Genomic DNA, 10,924 nt, shown 5'->3' on the forward strand with positions numbered 1-10,924 from the left:
CTGCCTCAATAAATTGTCTAGTTCCCTGTGAACTAACGGCGGATACCGGACGCACGTCTAACACCAACATAGTTGTCAAGGCCTCAGTTATCCGCTTTGCAGTAGGATGACTGCTGTGATATTTCATCTTCCTCGCAAAGGACTGTTGAACAGTCAATTGCTTACTGGAAGTAGTACAAGTGGGCTTACGACCTCCCCTCTGGGATGACCATCGACTCCCAGCGGCAACAACAGCAGCGCCAGCAGCAGTAGGCGTTACACGCAAGGATGCATCAGAGGAATCCCAGGCAGGAGAGGACTCGTCAGAATTGCCAGTGACATGGCCTGCAGGACTACTGGCATTCCTGGGGAAGGAGGAAATTGACACTGAGGGAGTTGGTGGGGTGGTTTGCGTGAGCTTGGTTACAAGAGGAAGGGATTTACTGGTCAGTGGACTGCTTCCGCTGTCACCCAAAGTTTTTGAACTTGTCACTGACTTATTATGAATGCGCTGCAGGTGACGTATAAGGAAGGATGTTCCGAGGTGGTTAACGTCCTTACCCCTACTTATTACAGCTTGACAAAGGGAACACACGGCTTGACACCTGTTGTCCGCATTTCTGGTGAAATACCTCCACACCGAAGAGCTGATTTTTTTGGTATTTTCACCTGGCATGTCAACGGCCATATTCCTCCCACGGACAACAGGTGTCTCCCCGGGTGCCTGACTTAAACAAACCACCTCACCATCAGAATCCTCCTGGTCAATTTCCTCCCCAGCGCCAGCAACACCCATATCCTCCTCATCCTGGTGTACTTCAACACTGACATCTTCAATCTGACTATCAGGAACTGGACTGCGGGTGCTCCTTCCAGCACTTGCAGGGGGCGTGCAAATGGTGGAAGGCGCATGCTCTTCACGTCCAGTGTTGGGAAGGTCAGGCATCGCAACCGACACAATTGGACTCTCCTTGTGGATTTGGGATTTCGAAGAACGCACAGTTCTTTGCGGTGCTGCTTTTGCCAGCTTGAGTCTTTTCATTTTTCTAGCGAGAGGCTGAGTGCTTCCATCCTCATGTGAAGCTGAACCACTAGCCATGAACATAGGCCAGGGCCTCAGCCGTTCCTTGCCACTCCGTGTCGTAAATGGCATATTGGCAAGTTTACGCTTCTCCTCCGACAATTTTATTTTAGGTTTTGGAGTCCTTTTTTTTCTGATATTTGGTGTTTTGGATTTGACATGCTCTGTACTATGACATTGGGCATCGGCCTTGGCAGACGACGTTGCTGGCATTTCATCGTCTCGGCCATGACTAGTGGCAGCAGCTTCAGCACGAGGTGGAAGTGGATCTTGATCTTTCCCTAATTTTGGAACCTCAACATTTTTGTTCTCCATATTTTAATAGGCACAACTAAAAGGCACCTCAGGTAAACAATGGAGATGGATACTAGTATACAATTATGGACTGCCTGCCGAGTGCAGACACAGAGGTAGCCACAGCCGTGAACTACCGTACTGTACTGTGTCTGCTGCTAATATAGACTGGTTGATAAAGAGATAGTATACTCGTAACTAGTATGTATGTATAAAGAAAGAAAGAAAAACCACGGTTAGGTGGTATATACAATTATGGACGGGCTGCCGAGTGCCGACACAGAGGTAGCCACAGCCGTGAACTACCGCACTGTACTGTGTCTGCTGCTAATATATAGACTGGTTGATAAAGAGATAGTATACTCGTAACTAGTATGTATGTATAAAGAAAGAAAAAAAAAAAACCACGGTTAGGTGGTATATACAATTATGGACGGGCTGCCGAGTGCCGACACAGAGGTAGCCACAGCCATGAACTACCGCACTGTACTGTGTCTGCTGCTAATATAGACTGGTTGATAAAGAGATAGTATACTCGTAACTAGTATGTATGTATAAAGAAAGAAAAAAAAACCACGGTTAGGTGGTATATACAATTATGGACGGGCTGCCGAGTGCCGACACAGAGGTAGCCACAGCCGTGAACTACCGCACTGTACTGTGTCTGCTGCTAATATATAGACTGGTTGATAAAGAGATAGTATACTCGTAACTAGTATGTATGTATAAAGAAAGAAAAAAAAACCACGGTTAGGTGGTATATACAATTATGGACGGGCTGCCGAGTGCCGACACAGAGGTAGCCACAGCCGTGAACTACCGCACTGTACTGTGTCTGCTGCTAATATATAGACTGGTTGATAAAGAGATAGTATACTCGTAACTAGTATGTATGTATAAAGAAAGAAAAAAAAACCACGGTTAGGTGGTATATACAATTATGGACGGGCTGCCGAGTGCCGACACAGAGGTAGCCACAGCCGTGAACTACCGCACTGTACTGTGTCTGCTGCTAATATAGACTGGTTGATAAAGAGATAGTATACTCGTAACTAGTATGTATGTATAAAGAAAGAAAAAAAAACCACGGTTAGGTGGTATATACAATTATGGACGGGCTGCCGAGTGCCGACACAGAGGTAGCCACAGCCGTGAACTACCGCACTGTACTGTGTCTGCTGCTAATATAGACTGGTTGATAAAGAGATAGTATACTCGTAACTAGTATGACTATAAAGAAAGAAAAAAAAACCACGGTTAGGTGGTATATACAATTATGGACGGGCTGCCGAGTGCCGACACAGAGGTAGCCACAGCCGTGAACTACCGCACTGTACTGTGTCTGCTACTAATATATAGACTGGTTGATAAAGAGATAGTATACTCGTAACTAGTATGTATGTATAAAGAAAGAAAAAAAAAACCACGGTTAGGTGGTATATACAATTATGGACGGGCTGCCGAGTGCCGACACAGAGGTAGCCACAGCCGTGAACTACCGCACTGTACTGTGTCTGCTGCTAATATAGACTGGTTGATAAAGAGATAGTATACTCGTAACTAGTATGTATGTATAAAGAAAGAAAAAAAAACCACGGTTAGGTGGTATATACAATTATGGACGGGCTGCCAAGTGCCGACACAGAGGTAGCCACAGCCGTGAACTACCGCACTGTACTGTGTCTGCTGCTAATATATAGACTGGTTGATAAAGAGATAGTATACTCGTAACTAGTATGTATGTATAAAGAAAGAAAAAAAAACCACGGTTAGGTGGTATATACAATTATGGACGGGCTGCCGAGTGCCGACACAGAGGTAGCCACAGCCGTGAACTACCGCACTGTACTGTGTCTGCTGCTAATATATAGACTGGTTGATAAAGAGATAGTATACTCGTAACTAGTATGTATGTATAAAGAAAGAAAGAAAAACCACGGTTAGGTGGTATATACAATTATGGACGGGCTGCCGAGTGCCGACACAGAGGTAGCCACAGCCGTGAACTACCGCACTGTACTGTGTCTGCTGCTAATATAGACTGGTTGATAAAGAGATAGTATACTCGTAACTAGTATGTATGTATAAAGAAAGAAAAAAAAACCACGGTTAGGTGGTATATACAATTATGGACGGGCTGCCGAGTGCCGACACAGAGGTAGCCACAGCCGTGAACTACCGCACTGTACTGTGTCTGCTGCTAATATAGACTGGTTGATAAAGAGATAGTATACTCGTAACTAGTATGTATGTATAAAGAAAGAAAAAAAAACCACGGTTAGGTGGTATATACAATTATGGACGGGCTGCCGAGTGCCGACACAGAGGTAGCCACAGCCGTGAACTACCGCACTGTACTGTGTCTGCTGCTAATATAGACTGGTTGATAAAGAGATAGTATACTCGTAACTAGTATGACTATAAAGAAAGAAAAAAAAACCACGGTTAGGTGGTATATACAATTATGGACGGGCTGCCGAGTGCCGACACAGAGGTAGCCACAGCCGTGAACTACCGCACTGTACTGTGTCTGCTGCTAATATAGACTGGTTGATAAAGAGATAGTATACTACTAATATTATATATACTGGTGGTCAGGTCACTGGTCACTAGTCACACTGGCAGTGGCACTCCTGCAGCAAAAGTGTGCACTGTTTAATTTTAATATAATATTATGTACTCCTGGCTCCTGCTATAACCTATAACTGGCACTGCAGTGCTCCCCAGTCTCCCCCACAATTATAAGCTGTGTGAGCTGAGCACAGTCAGATATATATATACATTGATGCAGCACACTGGGCTGAGCAGTGCACACAGATATGGTATGTGACTGAGTCACTGTGTGTATCGTTTTTTTCAGGCAGAGAACGGATATATTATTAAATAAAACAAACAACTGCACTGTCTGGTGGTCACTGTGGTCGTCAGTCACTAAACTCTGCACTCTCTTCTACAGTATCACAGCCTCAGGTCAATCTCTCTCTCTCTCTCTCAACCCTAATCTAAATGGAGAGGACGCCAGCCACGTCCTCTCCCTATCAATCTCAATGCACGTGTGAAAATGGCGGCGACGCGCGGCTCCTTATATAGAATCCGAGTCTCGCGATAGAATCCGAGCCTCGCGAGAATCCGACAGCGTCATGATGACGTTCGGGCCGCGCTCGGGTTAACCGAGCAAGGCGGGAAGTTCCGAGTCGCTCGGACCCGTGAAAAAAAACATGAAGTTCGGGCGGGTTCGGATTCAGAGAAACCGAACCCGCTCATCTCTAGTTCAGAATAGACTGGAAATGAGTGGAATTTATGGTTATTGAGGTTAATAATACTATGGGATCAAAATGACCCCCAAATTCTATGATTTAAGCTGTTTTTGAGGGGTTTTTGTAAAAAAAAAAACACCCAAATCCAAAACACAACCGAATCCGACAAAAATTTTTCAGGGAGGTTTTGCCAAAACGCGTCCGAATCCAAAACACGGCCGCGGAACCGAATCCAAAACCAAAACACAAAACCCGAAAAATGTCCGGTGCACATCACTATTCTGTACCTTTCCTAATTTATACTAATCTTCCTAAAACAGTATAATTATAGAATTTTACTGAAGACAAAAATATTAAATTTCGTAATGTATATTCTTATAGAACTTTGAAACTATGGGTGATAGATTCTAAGACTATTTTTTAAATCAGCGTAGATAAAACATATATAATACCACTCGAGGTGCCCTGTGATAAAATCTTTGTTTACCAGTGTAGTTATGTGGTAAAAACTTGGGGGTTTTGAGGAAGCCCACACACTCCTCGTGAGAACATATAAACGCCACTGGTTGGAGCTGAAGCCAAATATCCAGAATGCAATTCAAACCACTATGCCACCGTGTTTCCTCACCTGAATCCAAATGTAAGTGATAATTTGTGTACGAAATACAGCATCAGTGCCTATTGCTGGAAGATCACAGGAACACAGCAAAAGAACAAACGTGGAAAAGAAGGACATAATAACTTCTGTGAGGTAGTGCTGTTTTTGTTAATTTTATTTCTCACATGTGTAATGAGTAACGACTTTGGGGGTCATTCAGACCCGATCGCTGCTGTGCATTTTCGCACAGCGGGCGATCGGGTCTGAACTGCGGATGCCCGGTGCTGCAGTGCCAGACAGCCGACAGCTGTCTCAGCCCTGCGATCCCATCTGCCTGAGTGATAGGCAGAGTCGGTCGCTGGGTGGGAGGGGGCGGGCTGGCGGCATTTGGCCGCCTCTTAGGGGGCGCGGTCAAGGCAACGCAGGCGTGCCCGGACCATTGGAGGGATGGGCCGCAGTGGCTGCGTGATGTCACACGCAGCCGCTGTGAGCCTCACAGTGACAAGTAGCTCCTGCCGGCTACACCTAAAGTACAAAAGCATCACCGCTGTGCAATGCTTTTGTACCTGTGCGGGGGGAGGGGGGGGGTCGGGCCTGACATGCGGGGCAGAATAGCCCCGTGCTGGGCGTCCCCCCGTATGTCTGTGTGACTGATCGTAGATGTGCTAAACGATCAGGTCTGAATTAGGCCCTTTGTGAGGAAACATCCCATGCATTTGTTCGCCAAAGTATCTCTGACATTTTTCAAGTTGATTTGAATACACTGTAATGGCCATGAGAAATTCTGCGTTTATTGACATATACTGTATTATAACATGTTATAGCTACTGTATGTTCCTGTGCAATGGATAACAGGCTGTATACCAGAAATGGGTCTCTACACTGGGCATTAGAGGGGTAGCTCCATTCCTGGGACAAAACCAGCCTGACTGGGCAGCGCCGGATTAAGCCATGGGGGGACCCGAGACACTTAATACAGGGGTGCCAGGGGGGGAAATAGGGCTGTATATTAAATTGTGCATACCTCCCAACGTGACCCATTCCAGGAGGAACCACATGCTCTCTACCTGGACCTCCCACTTAATATATGATTTGTGTCACCTGTGTTGAACTTTAATTGATAAGAAAGCTATTTCGACACAGGTGATTGCAATCATAAATTAAGAAGGAAGTTCACGTAAAGAGCATTGTGTACCTCCTGGAATGGGTCATGTTGGGAGGTATGGATTGTGTATATTACATTTAAACCAATGGTGTATATAACGATAATAATAAAAGTAGGGTAATGGGGTTATTCAGAGTTGTTAGTAAACCAAGAAAGCACACTAATGGGCAAAACCATGTTGCACTACAGGTGGGGGGTGATGTAACATGTGCAGAGAGAGTTAGACGTGCCCATATTTACCCTGCACAGAAACAATAGCCCACGCAAATCTAACTCTCTCTGCACATGTTACATCTGCCCCACCTGCAGTGCAACATGGTTTTGCCAAATTGCTATTTTTTTTTGTTTACTAACACCTCTGGATAATCCCCTAAGTGTGGCTGATTATTTTTATCTTTAATAACCTAAATACATAAGTTAGAAAGTTATATTAATGTAGATAATAGAAATTCCAATGTATATCACACTATGAAGAACCAGTCATCTTATTTACAGACAATTCTCTCTTGGTCCTCCAAATCTCACTAAGTTTCGTTAGTGTCATTACTGGACTTTCACTCCCTGCAGATACTTGGGAATCACTATATCGTATGCTGGATATTCAGAACATTTTTATTCGAACCAAAGATGTTGTTCCAACCCCTGTCATCAGAGTTGACTAGGGGTGGCCATCGGTTGGTTACCCATCGATGGTCACCATCGATGATACCATTGATTGATAACTTTGATGGCGTAAAACCATTAGGGAACCATCATTGGTTTTACCCACCGATGGTCACCCCTGCATTAATGTTAAATGAACTGCAGGCAAATCAGAGCCTGGGGGTGGGGCTTTGTGGGTGTCAGGGTGGACCTAAGCTCCATGCCCCGACACTTGGAGGAACAAAAAAAACTTGGTAGCTCTGAACCATTGATGGCAAGAAACCATCTGGTTCCTCTCCATGGATGATAAAAGTATTCAACATTGGTCATAGACCATCAATGATTTCAAATCATAGATGGTCAATGGCCATCCCTAGCACTGGCTGTGGACGGGTCTACTATGGTATGCCAGCACTTGGGATCCAGCCGCCCACATACCGGTGCCGGGATCCCGACCGCCGGCATGCCGGCAGCATGGCAAGCGCAAAAGAGCCCCTTGTGGGCTGGCTGCACTCGCTATGCTTCAGGCGCAGTGGCATGCTATTTATTCTCCCTCCAGGGGTGTCGTGGACACCCCAAGAGGTAAAATAGTTGTCGATATGCCGGCTGTCGGGATTCCGGCACCGGTATGCTGAGCTCCGGATTGCACCCCAGATTCCCATCCGCACTAAAAATCGCACTGTACCACCGACTCCCTCATAAGTTTATCTGTGTCGGGTGTGTCAGTAAGTGGTGTCTGTGTCAGTAAGTGTTTGTGTGCGAGTAAAGAGTGTCTGTGTTAAAGGGGTGCCTGTATACTGGCATACATTATTTATCACAATCCAGATTTTTAATGCAGATAAGTATTTTTCACGTAAATTTGAATCGTGAAAATTTATATTTTCACTAGAATTTACTATTATGCTCTTGCTGGGAGACAGGTTCCGATAAGAACCCATCCTGTCTAAGAGCTGTACACAGAGTGCTAGTTTACGTTGTATCTCTGCTTCCTGGCTTGGCATCTGTGGGCTTACTGGGCATGTACTATATATGCTGTCTGCTTTTGCACTATAGAAGCATGACACATTTATTCAAAGCATGCATAAGTAGGCAGACACTGTCCATCTAATTCTGACATCACAAGTTGGAGAGAAGTTGGCTGGTCATCTGAACAAGTTGGTTGGTTGGCTGGTCTGAGGAAAACATTGGTTAGGTGTGCGGGTCAGCATTTTACTTGGACAGTCTAGTTGGAAGGTTGGTCAGTTGGATGGTTGGTAGAAAGTTGGCCTGAGGTATGGCCAGCTTTACTTACAGTTACATCAGTCCCTCTAGAGTACTGCCGCTGGCAACAGATGCCCATTTATGCTGTCAGGTACTTGAGAATACTACTGTTCATTCAGACTTTTGTCCACACCTTGGCAGTCACTTCAGCATGTTCCTAAGATCTTGCGCCTCCTGGGGGGTCACCAGCCAGAGGTGGATTGTGATGGAAAACCTGAAAGCAGCCCTAATGGAGGTAGGATCTGTTGAGGAGGTGGGGTTTGTTGAGAGGGGCAGCGTAAAAACAAATGCATTAGCCCCCACAGGAAAACATGCAAACACATCAGCCCCCACAGGAAAAAAAATAAAAATTGATCCCTGACAGGAAAAAATAACATACACATTTGCCCCTTACAGGGGAAAAAAAAACACGCATTGGCATTTATAGGAAAAAAACAAGTATATTGGCACCGACAGGGGAAAAAAATCAAACACAGTCCACCAAAGGGAAAATAATAAAGCACATAAGCTTTGCATGAGAAATACTGTAACACACACATTGGCAATGACAGGAAAAAATAAAGCACATAAGGTTTCACATGATATACCTGTAAGTAAATTACACATGTAGCCATCCTCGTCTTCACTGCAATACGTACTGTCCCGCTGTTCCGGTGAACCAATACGCCCCTGTCACCAACCTTCTCCCTAACATTTCTCTGTTATACTGTAGCTGTGGCTTTCACAAGAGTTGGATCTTGTCCCCTCATTCAGGCCATTACCACAGGAACTTCTCTCTACTCACCAGATGTAGAGGAGCCAAGTAGGACTCTCCCTGTCCAGTGAGTTACCTCAGACAGTCATTCTCCTTGCCTGTGCAATTTATAGCTCCCTCTAGATTGCCATGCAACCACTCCTCAAATCACCTCATATCTAACCGTATAATGGACACTCCGACATTAATCCCCTTCATTGCTGACATTAGCACAAAACAGTGGGGGAATAACAAATGAGAGAGGCCCATAATTCATGTATGAAGAAATTTAATGTCAGACTTTCATATTCTCCTGCCATGTGTTTCCATCACAAATTCAGCTTTCCCATATACACAATGAGAAAAGAAAGAAATAAGTGCAGCTTAGTTACACTTATTTGTTTGCAGTATATAATGTACTAATAAGAAAATGAAGCTGGATGAACAATTTAACATTTTAAGTACCTTTTCAAAATATTGTCCATGGCTCTCAAAACCTGTTAGTTTCTCAGAGTATAAACTAGAGGGTTTAGCATGGGGACCACCGCCGTGTACAGCAAGGAGAGAAATTTGTCTTGTTCAGGAGAGTGCTGCGACTCTGGAACCATGTAGGAGACGAGCAATGTCCCATAGAATAATATTACAATGGTGAGATGGGATGAGCAGCTGGAGAAAGCCTTTACTCTACCCACCGAGCTACGGATCTTTATGATAGTAGCAATTATACACGTGTAAGAGCTTAATATAAACACAAAGGGTGTAAGTCCCAGAAATACACATTCCACAGATAACAGCATCTCAATGTCTGTGATATCAGCACTAGAGAGCTCTATCATGGTTTTCACATCACAGTAGAAATGACTAATGTCTTGGGAATTGCAGAATGATAAAGTAGACACCAGCATAGCATGTGTTAAAGCATTAAAAAAGCCAACAATCCAGCAGACTGAAAATAGTGTAAGACACAAGTCTTTGTTCATAATGGTTGTATAGCGCAGAGGGACACAGATGGCGACATAGCGGTCATAGGCCATAGACGTTAGGAGTAAAAACTCTGCCCCAACACAAAATGTAAAGAAGAACATCTGTGTGATGCATGCCGGGAAGGCAATTCTGGTGTCACCTGTTTCCAGGATAGAGAGGAATTTGGGAAGGACGCTGGAGACGTAGACGATGTCCAGCATTGAAAGGTTACACAGGAAATAGTACATAGGAGTATGGAGCTGTGGGGTCAGATATATAAGACTAGTGATAATCAGGTTCCCCAGCAATGTCAGTAAATACATTACCAGGATCACAGTGAAGAGCAGAAGCTGAAGGTCTGCAGAGATGGAGAATGCCAGGAGGTGAAATTCTCTCTGTACTGTGCAGTTTATGAGATATTCCTTCATCCTTCCTGCAGGCTCAGGATCAGCCACAGCAAAAGCATCACAGCATAATCTGATGGGGTCAGTAAGGGGTGACGCACAATCATTGCTAAATCCAAGTTTGCAAGATAAATTATAGTTCAATCATTATATTTGTTACACATGTCACAGCCTCGGCACTGAGCTCTCCTGCCTGATCACTACCCCTTCTAGCGCAGGAATTTAAAAAGTTACACTGCAAATGAGTAAAGAAGGTGACCTTCACTCATAATGTGGCATTCTCTCCACTTTGCTTCCTGGCTTCCTCACTAACTCCCTTCTGACATTCTCTCTCCATTATCTTAGTTGATTTCAACATCCCTATTGATATCCCCACAAAATTCCCTGTCTCTAAGCTCCTTAACCTCACATCTTTGCTTGGTATCTCCCAGTGGACCTACTCACCCTCCCATGTGAATGGGAGCTCACGTGATCTGGTCTTCACCTACCATTGTGATATTTCTGATTTTTCCAACTCCTCATTCCCCCTCTCTGACCAACACCTGCTC

At 44.6% G+C, this 10,924-nt stretch overlaps 1 pseudogene; it reads right to left on the reverse strand.

The window, feature by feature from the left end:
* Positions 1 to 9,458: 9,458 nt before the first annotated feature.
* Positions 9,459 to 10,400, reverse strand: LOC134958866 (olfactory receptor 5V1-like; annotated as a pseudogene).
* Positions 10,401 to 10,924: the final 524 nt, after the last annotated feature.

Source organism: Pseudophryne corroboree, chromosome 9 (assembly GCF_028390025.1).
Source record: "Pseudophryne corroboree isolate aPseCor3 chromosome 9, aPseCor3.hap2, whole genome shotgun sequence".
In the NCBI taxonomy this organism is placed as follows: domain Eukaryota; kingdom Metazoa; phylum Chordata; class Amphibia; order Anura; family Myobatrachidae; genus Pseudophryne; species Pseudophryne corroboree.